We start from the raw sequence: 12,020 nt of genomic DNA on the forward strand, positions 1-12,020 counted from the left end.
GCATCAGGCACTCTGCTGTCATCACAGAGCCCACTTGAGATCCTCATTCTGCACCTCTCTCTGCCCCTCCCCCGCCCGTGTGCTCTCGCGCGTGCTCTCTCTGTCAAAAATAAATTTTTTTTTTTAATTAAAAAAATAGGGGCGCCTGGGTGGCTCAGTTGGTTGAGCATCCGACTTCGGCTTAGGTCATGATCTTGCAGTCTGTGAATTCGAGCCCCACATTGGGCTCTATGCTGACAACTCATAGCCTGGAGCCTACTTCAGATTCTGTTTCTCCCTCTCTCTCTGCCCCTCCAACACTCATGCTCTCTGTCTCTCTCTGTCAAAAATAAATAAAAATTAAAATACTGGACAGGAACATTTAAAAAAAAAGTTAAAAAACCTAAGTTTTGTGAACTTATATATGGGACCTGTGAGAGAGGAAATGACATTTAAGTTGAAGCCTAAAGAATTGGGAGTGTTTGGGGCACCTGGGTGGCTCAGTCGGTTAAGCGTCTGCCTTCAGCTCGGGTCATGATCTCGCGGTTCGTGAGTTCAAGCCCCATGTCAGGCTCTGTGCTGACAGCTCGGAGCCTGGAGCCTGCTTCAGATTCTGGGTCTCCCTCTGTCTCTGCCCCTCACCTGCTCACGCTCCATCTCTCTGTCTCTCACTCAAAAATAAATAAACATTAAAAAAATTTAAAAAAAAAAAAAAAAAAAAAGAATTGGGAGTGTTTATCCGCAGCTTTATCTAAAAGTTAATTTTATTTATTATATGACATGTTTGGCCTTTGCACCATTGGAATGGGGAGGAGGGATTTTTTTTTTTTGACAGCTCCCATATGTGCATACATAATCACATTTAAGTCTGCTTTTTCAGTTCCCCAGATCTAAAGGATTTACTATAACTAGATGAAAAAGGACCGTTTCAGTATCATGGGCTCTTAACATATAGGAGGAATGCAAAATGATGGAAATGGTTTCTGTTAAGGTCATGGGAGGGGCCTGAGGAGGGAACATAGGTTTATAACTATTTACAAGGATAAGAAACAGTGCTATGTGGGTTTTCACACCACAAACATTTTTTGAATACCTACCATATACCAAGCATTGTGCCGATTATTGATAATAGAGCCATGCATAGGAGATTGGAGATTGGGAGTTTGGAGAAACTGGAGTTAGGGTCCCCAGTTCAGAAAATTATACAGTGTAGTTATAACTTAATAAGGCTTTTGAATTAGGATGGTAGCAGTAGAAATGGGAAAAGATGAATATTTTTAAGTTTATTCATTTATCTTTGAAAGAGAGCGAGTGCACATGAGCATGAGCCACTGAGGGGCAGAGAGAATCCCAAGCATGCTGCATGCTCTCAGCACAGAGCCTGACATGGGGCTCGAATCCACGATCTGGGAGATCATAACCCAAGATGAAATCAAGAGTCTGATGCTCAACCAACTGAGCCACCCAGACACCCCTGGAAGAGACTAATTTTGAGAGTCACGTGATTTAGGTGTAGTTACTAATTTGGTGAGGGGGAATGAGAACTCTGAGAAGGGCTATTTTACAGATTTGAGTGCTGGTACTTACCATTCATGGGAAAATTGGAGCCAGCAAAACCAGGAGCGTGGTGCAAGGTCAAGAAAGTACTGCATTTGGGGCACCTGCCTGGTTCAGTTGGTAGCACATGCTACTCTTGACCTCAGGGTTGGGAGTTCAGGCCCCACACTGGGTGTCAAGATTACTTAAAAATAAAATCTTAATAGTAAGTACTGCATTTGATCCTGGACCTGTCAAATTTCAGGCATCAGTGAGGGTTAGGCCTAGAGCTTTGAAAAGAGCTTGAGACTAGAGAAGAATTTAAGGTTTGAAACAGCAAAAAGGGAGTTTTCTAAGGCCATTTGGAGACAGCTGTAATGTAGGCTAATGGCTGAAATTGCAGGAGCAGGTCCATTTAGAGGGAAAGGGGAATTTTTTCAAAAACTTCAAACATTACAAAGATAGACTATTATTTCTTAAGTTTCCATGTACTCATCACTCTACTTTAGCAATTAATAATTTATGGCCACACTTTATATCCTCTCATTTACCCCCACTCCAAATATTTTCAGTCAAATCTCAAATATCCTATCATTTCATCTGTAAAGTATTTTGGAATATCTCCATTGTGTGTGTGTGTGTGTGTGTGTGTGTATTTAACCACAACTACAATAAAGACTTAAAATTTTTTTTAATGTTTATTTTTGAGAGACTGCAAGTGGGGGAGGGGGAGAGAGCGGCAGACAGATCTGAAGCAGGCTCTTTGCTGACAGCAGTATGTAGGGCTTGAACTCCCGAACCATGAGATGACCTGAGCCCAAGTCAAATGCTCAACTGACTGAGCCACCAGGTGCCAGCCCCCCTTTATAAAAAGGAATTTTTGGTGATCTTTTTTATTTCAAATAAAAATATCTATTACTGGGGGCACCTGAGTGGCTTAGTCAGTTGAGCATCCAACTCTAGATTACAGCTCGGGTCATGATCCCATGGTTCATGGGTTTGAGCCCTGCCTCGTTGGGCTGTGTGCTGACAGCACAGAGCCCGCTTGGGATTCTCTCTCTTTCCCTCTCTCTCTGCTCCTCCCTTGAGAACACATGCACTCTCTCTCAAATAAATGAACATTAAGAAAAAAATAGATCTTTACTGGATTTTCTCATTTTAAGCACGATACATGTTCATGAAACAATACAGGAAAGTACAAGAATAAAACACACCTGAAATTCCCCTATCCAGTTACAACCATGACTGGTATTTTGGTGACCGTCTTTCCAGATGTGCATGTGTATATGCTTTGGCATGCTGTAATACAAACCTGTTTATCTCCTCCTTGCTAGGTCAAGACTATTGTAGACCATTTTCTATATTGATTAATGTACCTCTGTCTTCTGCTTTTTAGTGGGACCTAATATTCCATGGTTTAGGTGTTTGACCTTGAGAGATGACTTTTCTAATGACCTTGAAGCTGAATTATAGGTGAAGAAGAAGTGATTCTAGGCAATGAGGTAGTAGGGAGGAGTCCTGAAGAATGATTAAGTCCCAAGAAGGTGATTGGAAAGATGGTGATAAAGTGTTAGGACTTCTCTGACATTCTAGAGATTTCGTATGGAGCTGGAAAGAATTGACTGGAAGTTACTGTTTCCTTTGCATCTTAAGTTCTGTTGATATTTCAAAATTTAGTTTTTGCCTAAGTAAGTCATTTGTGCTATTAGAAACAGATGGGTATTCTGATAACTTTATTGTAAATGCTAACTTTTAAGGCCCTTGAAGTTTGCTACAATAGTACCTTTGCAGAAATAAGCACTGCCTTTTAAATCGCTCTCATTTTGTATCACCTTTATCTCCAAGATGAGGGTGGCAAACTATGGCCCTGGACCAAATCCAGGCCATCAACTGTCTTTCTACTGCCTATAAGATAAGAAGTGTTTTTTACATTCTTAAATGGTTGAAAATCAATAAAAATAAGATTTTTGTGATATGAGAAAAGTATATGAAATTCAAAATTCATTGTCCATAAACAAGATTTTATTGGAACACTGCCACACATTTTATTTATTCTGAGAGAGAGAGAGAAAGAGCCCTTACAAGAGGGGCAGAGAGAGAATCCCAAGCAGGCTCTGAGGTATCCATGTAGAGCCCAATGTAGGGCTCCATCTCACGAATCCTGAGATCGTGACCTGAGCCAAAATCAAGAGTCAGATGCTTAATCGACTGAGCCACCGGGGTGCCCCACGGAATGTACAGTTCCGAGGCATTAAGTACATTGACATTGTTGTGAAGTATCTATGGCTGCTTTTGCAATACTGTGGCAGAGCTGAGTAGTTGGGATGGATATTACATGGTCCCCAAAGTCAAAAATATTTTCTTTCTGACCATTTATGGGAAAAATTTGCCAACCCCTAGTCTAAAATAATAGAAATTATTTTCAAAGCAAGCAAGCTTTTAAGTCATAGGCCTATTACTAAAAGGCAAAAGTGACTAGATAAATTTACTGATAAATTTCTTATTCCCATCAAATGCCTGTTTTGTCATGTCAATCTCCACATTGTCTATAAGTCAAATTTGACTCCTTTGCTGTGCTTGAGAATATAGGTACATGTGCATGCGTGCTCTTGCTTTCTCTCTGTTTCTGTCTCGCGCTCTCAAAAATAAACATTTAAAAAAATGAAATCTTTTTTTAAAAATTTTTTTTAACTTTTTTTTTTTTTGAAAGAGACAGAGACAGAATGCAAGTGGGTTAGGGGCAGAGAGAGAGGGATACAGAATCCGAAGCAGGCTCCAGGCTCTGAGCTGTTGCACAGAGCCCGACGCAGGGCTCGAACTCACGAGCTGTGAGATCATGACCTGAGCTGAAGTCAGATGCTCAATCAACTGAGCCACCCAGGTGCCCCTAAAATAAAATCTTAAAAAAAAAAAAAAAAAAAAAAAAGGAGTCTAGTTCTACCTGACTGGTACAAAAAGAGGAGAGGCTTTTGAAGCAGATAAGGATTCAGTCCTCACCTCTACAACTTCATGGTCTTTCGCAGATCAGTTAATCTCTGTGACTATCATTTCACTTTCCTTATACATATGTGAAGTGGGTATGACAGTGACACATAAGGATGTGAGGATTGGGAAATATATCTTCCCAATGAGTTAATGTGGGGATGAAAGTAGAGCTGGTGACCTGGGACCCCCAAAAGACCTGTAGATGCATGGTATCCATCTGTCAATTATCTGCTCTACCAATAATAGGAGAAGTCAAAGGCTAGAGTCTGAAACCTGTGAGATGGGAAAAGAATTTCAGAGGGAAATAGGATAACAAATTCACTTTTGATGAACATGATGCAAAAATACTCAACAAAATATTAGCAAACTGAATTCAACAATACATTAAAAGGATCATACTCCATAATCAAGTGAGATTTATTCTAGGGATGCAAAGAGGTTCAACGTCTGCAAATCAATCAATGTGTTGTACACAACATTAACAAAATTAAGGATAAAAACTATGTGATCATCTCACTAGATGCAGTAAAAGCATCTGACAGAATTTAAGATCCATTTATGATAAAACCTCAACAAAGGGAGTATAGAGTGAACATACCTCAACATAATAGAGGCCATGTATGACAAGCCCACAGCTAACATCATACTCAAAAGTGAAAAGCTGAAAGTAAGATTAGGAGCAAGACAAGCATGCCCACTCTCACCACTTTTATTTAACATAGTATTGGAAGTCTTTGAGTAAAATAAAAGGCATCCATATTGAAAAGGAAGAAGTAAAACTATTTGCAGATGACATGTTAGATAAAGAAAACCCTAAAAACTCCAACAAAAAACGGTTAGAACTAATTTGGTAAAGTTGCAGGATACAAAGTCAATATATAAAAATCTGTTGTTTCTATATACTAACAATGAACTATCAGAAAGAAATTAAGAAAACAATCCCATTTACTATTACTTCAAAAACAAAATACCTGGGAATAAATTTAACCAAGGAGGTGAAAGCCCTCTGAAAACTCTAAGACATTGATTAAAGAAATTGAATAAGATAGGAAGGGGAAGATATACCATGCTCATGGATTGGAAAATTAATATTGTTAAAATGTCCATACTACCCAAAGCAATCTATAGATTCAGTGCAATCCCTACCAAAATTCCAGTGGCATTTTTCACAGAAATGGAAACAAGAATCCAAAAATGTGTATGAAACCACAAAAGACCCTGAATAGGTAAAGCAATCTTTGAGAAAGAACAAAATTGGAGGCATCATGCTTCCTGATTTTAAACTATATTTCAGTGCTGTAGAATCAAAACAGTATGGTATTGGCATAAAAACATACAGATCAATAGGACAAAACAGAGAGTCCAGAAATAAACCCACACATATATGGTCAATGAATTTACAACAAAAGAGGCAAGAATATACAGTGGGGAAAGGACAGTCTCTTCAATAAATGGTGTTGAGAAAACAAAATGGAAGGCAACCTATGGAATGGGAAAAAATCTTTGCAAATCATTTATCTGACAAGGGGTGAATATCCAAAATATATAAAGAACTCCTACAATTTAATAGCAAAAAAAGAAGGGGAGAAAAAAAAAGGAGCCTCGGTCACTCAGTTGGTTAAGTGTCCAATTCTTAACTTCGGCTCAAGTCATGGTCTCATGGTTCATGAGTTCAAGCCCCGTATCGGGGTCTTTGCTGACAGCTCAGAGCCTGGAGCCTGCTTCCAAATCTGTCTCCCTCTCTCTCTGCCCCTTCCGTGCTCACACTCTGCCTCTCTCTCAAAAAATAAAATAAAAGAAAATAAAAACATTAAAAAATATTTTTTTAATGGGCAGAGGACCCGAATATACATTTTTCCAAAGAATACACACAGATGGCCAATAGGCATATGAAAAAGTGTTCAAAGTCACTCATAAGGTAAATGAAAATCAAAACCATAATGAGATACCACCTCATACCTATTAGAATGATTATTATCAAAAGAGACAAGAAACAACAAGTGTTGGCAAGGATGTGGAGAAAAGGGAACACTCAGGTACTACTGATGGGAATACAAACTGGTGCAGCCACTATGAAAAACAGTATGGAGTTTTCCTCAAAAAATTAAAAATAGAATTACTTTATGATCCAGGAATTCCACTTTTGGGTATTTATCCAAAGACAATGGAAACACTAATCTGAAAAGATATGTGCACCTCCCATGTTCACTGCAGCATTATTTACAACAGCCAAGATATGTAAACAACCTGAATGTCCATCGATGAATGGATAAATAAAATATGGAATCCATATACAATGAAATACTATTAGCCAGAAAAAGAACAAAATTTTGCCATATGCAACAACAGGGATAGACCCTGAAGGCATTATGCTAAGTGAAATAAGTCAGACAGAGAAAGACAAATGCCATATGATCTCACATATATGTGGAATCTATAAAAAACAAACAGGGGCAGGGGCGCCTGGGTGGCTCAGTCGGTTAAGCATCCGACTTCAGCTCAGGTCATGATCTCACAGTCCGTGAGTTCGAGCCCTGCGTCGGGCTCTGTGTGACAGCTCGGAGCCTGGAGCCTGCTTCGGATTCTGTGTCTCCTTCTCTCTCTGCCTCTCCCCTGCTCATGCTCTGTCTCTCTCTGTCTCAAAACTAAATAAAACATGGGGTGCCTGGGTGGCTCAGTCAGTTGAGCGTCCGACTTTGGCTCAGGTCATGATCTCACAGCTCGTGAGTTCGAGCCCCGCGTCGGGCTCTGTGCTGACAGCTCAGAGCCTGGAGCCTGCTTCTGCTTCTGTGTCTCCCTCTTTCTCTGCCCCTAACCCACTCACATTCTGTCTCTCTCTCAAAAATAAATAAACATTTAAAAAAAAAAAAAAATAAATAAATAAATAAATAAATAAATAAATAAAACATTAAAAAATTAAAAAAAAAACAAAACAGGGGCACCTGTCTGGCTCAGTCAGTAGAGCATGCAACTCTTGATCTCAGGGTTCTAAGTTTGAGCCCCACATTGCATATAGAGATTATATTAAAAAAAAAAAATCTTAAAAAATAAAAACAAAAAATGGGATGCCTGGGTGGCTCAGTTCATTAAGCATCCAGTTCTTGATTTCAGCTCAGGTCATGATCTCACTGTTCGTGGGATCCAACCCAGCACAGAACCTGCTTGGGAATCTCTCTGCCCCTCCTCCACTTGTGTGCATGTGCTCTCTCTCTCTCAAATAAATTTTTAAAATTAAACAAAAATAAAAAACAAAACACCAAGCTCCAAGCTTGTAGATAGAGACAACAGATTGGTGGTTGCTGGTGGTGGGTGGTGGATGGTGGCAAATGAGTGAAAGGGATCAAAAGGTACAAACTTTCAGCTATAAAGTAAGTCATGGGCACACTCAAATGAGAAATTTAAGATACAAAACAGATGAACATAAGGAAAGGGAAGCAAAAATAATATAAAAACAGGGAGAGAGGGATAAAACATAAGAGATTCTTAAATATAGAAAACAGAGGGTTGCTAGAGGAGTTGTGGGAGGGGGGATGGGATAAATGGGCAAGGGGCATTAAGGAATCTACTCCTGAAATCATTATTGCACTGTATGCTAACTTGGATGTAAATTAAAGGTAAATTAATTAATTTAAAAAAAAGAAAAATTAAGTAATGGGATGTAATGTACTACATGGTGACTGTAGTTTATACTGTATTGCATAGTTGAAAGTTACTAAGAGAATAGACCTTTAAAGTCCTCATCACAAGAAAAGAAATTTTCGGGGCACCTGGGTGGCTCAGTCTGTTGGGCCTCTGACTTCGGCTCAGATCATGATCTTGCACTCTGTGAGTTTGAGCCCCACATCAAGCTCCGTGCTGACAGCTCAGAGCCTGGAGCCTGCTTTGGATTCTGTGTCTCCTTCTCTCTCTGCCCCTCCACCTCTCATGCCCCACCCCCTCTGTGTTTCTCTTTCTCTCTCAAAAATAAACATTAAAAAAATTTTTAATAAATAATTTTAAAAAAAAGAAAAATTTACTTGTAACTATGTATGGTGATGGATATTAACTAGACTTAACTGTGGTGATTATTTTGCAGTGTATACAACCTGAAATGAATATAGTATTATAGGTCAATTATACCTCTCAATTAAAAAAAAAAAAAAAACCTTCACAACTGTCCCCTTTCCCTTCCTATGTCTAATCCCAAATACTTGCGTAGATAAAGGAATTCAGCTCCAGTGGAGAGCAGAACCAGAATTTTCAACAGATGATGAAGATTCATCTGTCCCAGGACCATGAAAAGTTAGGGAATGGGTGAGATTCCCATTACCTGGAGTCAGGGATAAAGTGACTACACAGTGAGGTCAAGAGAGCCTGAAAGCCAGGGCGGAACTCCTTGCTCCTAACAGCCAAGAATTTACCCACCACCGACCACAATGAAGAATAAAGTAAGTCTGAGAATCAGAGACAAGGAGGTACCTTACCTGCCCTGTTCATCATTAGATCTGCAAGGCCTGGGATAGCACTGCCCCACATTAGATGAATGAAGCTTTGCTGACTGCAGGAGCTAAGGATCCCCAGGCCCAGCAGGGGAGCCAGCACAGTCACTCTGGGGCTTTGCGTCCTGTGCACTGTGGAAGTTCTCGCCCTGAGGACTCATCCTCTGACAACCTAGGTTTTATTCTTTGTTGTTTCTTTTGGGGAATGGGGAGTCATTTATTTTTTTCTTAGGTTCCTAGTGAACATGATATCTTAAGCGGGAAGGAGAATTGCTCACACCCAGGCAAGGACAGTTGGGCAGTCACAGCTTCTTCATTAATAAAATGAGTTTGGACTGTATAATTTCTACGATCCCTCCCAGCCCCAAAGTTCTATGATTCTAAACTAACTAAAATTTAAGAGAGAGATATGATATTCAACAAATGAATTACTAGGACTTTGTGCTAAAGACAAGAGTTACAAAAGAAACAAGGTAGTCTGCCCTTTGGGAGTGTAAAGCCAAGTGAGAGAATGAACACTAAGTTTCTAGAACACTAAACTCTTTAAAGGTTACATTTTTTAAAAAAGATTTTATTTTTAAGTAATTTCTGTACCCAATGTGGGGCTCAAAGTTACATCCCCGAGATCAAGAGTCGTATGCTCCATTCTCTGAGCCAGCCAGGTGCCCCCATAAGGTTACATTTCTTGAGTCTTATGAGGTGCCATTCCAAGTACTTTACAATTTAACCTCACAATTCTTTTATTTTTTAACCTCACAATTCTTTTATTTTTTTTATTTATTTTTTTTAAATATTAGCAACTTCTTTTTTTTTAATTTTTTTTTTTAACATTTATTTATTTTTGAGACAGAGAGAGACAGAGCATGAACGGGGGAGGGGCAGAGAGAGAGGGAGACACAGAATCGGAAGCAGGCTCCAGGCTCTGGGCCATCAGCCCAGAGCCTGACACGGGGCTCGAACTCACGGACCGTGAGATCGTGACCTGAGCTGAAGTCGGACGCTTAACCAACTGAGCCACCCAGGCGCCCCTCACAATTCTTTTAGATACGTACTCGTATTATCCCCATTTCTCTGCTAAAGAAACAGACGTAAAGAAGTTAAATACCCTGCCAGTAAGTGGTAGAACACAGAATCAAGATTCAAGGTCCATGTTCAATCACTTAGCAGTTAACTGAGCACTAATGATGGAAGATCCAGGAGGGGTATGGGGGAGGGCACTCCCACTCTTGCTACAAGTCCCTGGAGACTTTGTGACGTCATGTGGGTTCTGACATTTTCTTTGGCCCTTAGTGAAGTCCCCATCAGTTTAACAGGCAGCACAGCTGATGTGGGAAACAAAGGCAAAAGAAAATTTAAATTTTCTTACACTTTACAGCCCATGAGACAGGCAGAGTGACCTTCCTCTAGGAACTCAGCTGCCTCAATGTTAATGATGAGGGACCATAAGGCAAGCTGAGGGCCAAGCACAAGCTAGCACAACCCCCCACCACCCAGGTGGGATATGTGTGATATTCCTCAGGCACTCCTGGCTGCCCAAGAACAAGAGAAAGAACAGGAAACAAATGGTTAAACTGCTAGAGTCTCCATCTGTTTACAAATATTTTAGTAATATTACAAGAAAAGGGCAATCTTATCAATAGCCTAATCTCTAGGAACTCCCTACTGTCTTAATGATAATGCTTTGCTAGAGGGCAAAACAATTTTGACAATAGCTAGGCCTCCAGTAATCTGTTTCTTCTTTAGCATATGGAAATCCTTTTAAGAAACTTCCTCTTGGGGTGCCTGCATGGCTCAGTCGGTTAAGCATCTGACTTCAGCTCAGATCATGATCTCACAGTTCATGAGTTCAAGCCCCGTGTCAGGCTCTGTGCCGAAAACTCAGAGTCTGGATCCTGCTTCTGATTCTGTGTCTGCACCTCCCCCACTCGCACTCTCTCTCTCAAAAATAAATAAACGTTAAAAATTTTTTTTAAAAATAGAAACTTCTTCTTGACTTTACCTCCCCAACTCCAGTCACTCTGAACAACCCAAGTGCAGCTCTTTCTGCCTACCCTGTACTCTAATAAAATCGCCTTTTTGCACCAAAGATGTCTTTGAGAATTCTTTCTTGGCCATTGCCTCTGAACCCCCACCACCACTCCAAAAACCCATCAATAATACTTTGCTAAGGACAAAAGGCAATCTTAGCTTAACATTATCCGACCTCCAGGATCCTGTAAGTCTCCTTTAACATATAAAAATTTCTTTGGAAACTTACTTTATATCCCAAGATATATGTTAGCAATCATCCTCCAAGCATATGGCCCTCTGACATACATCTGAAGGGTCTCCTAAGGTTTTATTAGACAGTAATAAATGAACTTTTCCTAACAAAGCTAGTCCCCTCAAGGTCCTGGAAACCTTGCCTCCAAATTCCTTAGAAACTTATGCTATTCCTAACCCCTTTCCAACTTGGAAGTATATAATCAATTGCTCCTCATAATCCCAGTGCAGCTCTTGCTGCCCATGGGTCCTGTCCCCGTGCTATAATAAAATCACCTTTTTTTTTTAAGTTTATTTTTGACACAGAGAGAGAGAGAGAGAGAGAGAGAGAGAGAGAGAGAGAGACAGAGCATGAGTGGGGGAAGGGCAGAGAGAGGGAGGTACAGAATCTGAAGCAGGCTCCAGGCTCTGAGCTGTCAGCACAGAGCCCGACGCGGGGCTCGAACTCGCGGACCGCGAGATCATGACCTGAGCTGAAGTCGGATGCTCAACTGACCGAGCCACCCAGGCACCCCTAAAATCACCTTTTTGCACTGAAAACATCTCAAGGATTCTTTCTTAGTCATTTGCTCATGAACCCAATTTCATAATTTCATCATCATGAGAATTAAATACAAAGTTGAGCCATATGAAGTTGTTTCTAGACATCAAAAACGGGTGGAACCTACCAAAATAGTTAACATTCCTCCGTGCTTCAGATTTTTCAAAAACTCCAGTCCTAAATTCCTTTATTCCTGTCCTAAAGCACAGTTCCTCTCAACTGTTAGGGTGGCCCTGGGG

This window comes from Panthera pardus, unplaced genomic scaffold (genome assembly GCF_024362965.1).
Source record: "Panthera pardus isolate Hobbes unplaced genomic scaffold, ASM2436296v1 HiC_scaffold_24, whole genome shotgun sequence".
Lineage (NCBI taxonomy): Eukaryota > Metazoa > Chordata > Mammalia > Carnivora > Felidae > Panthera > Panthera pardus.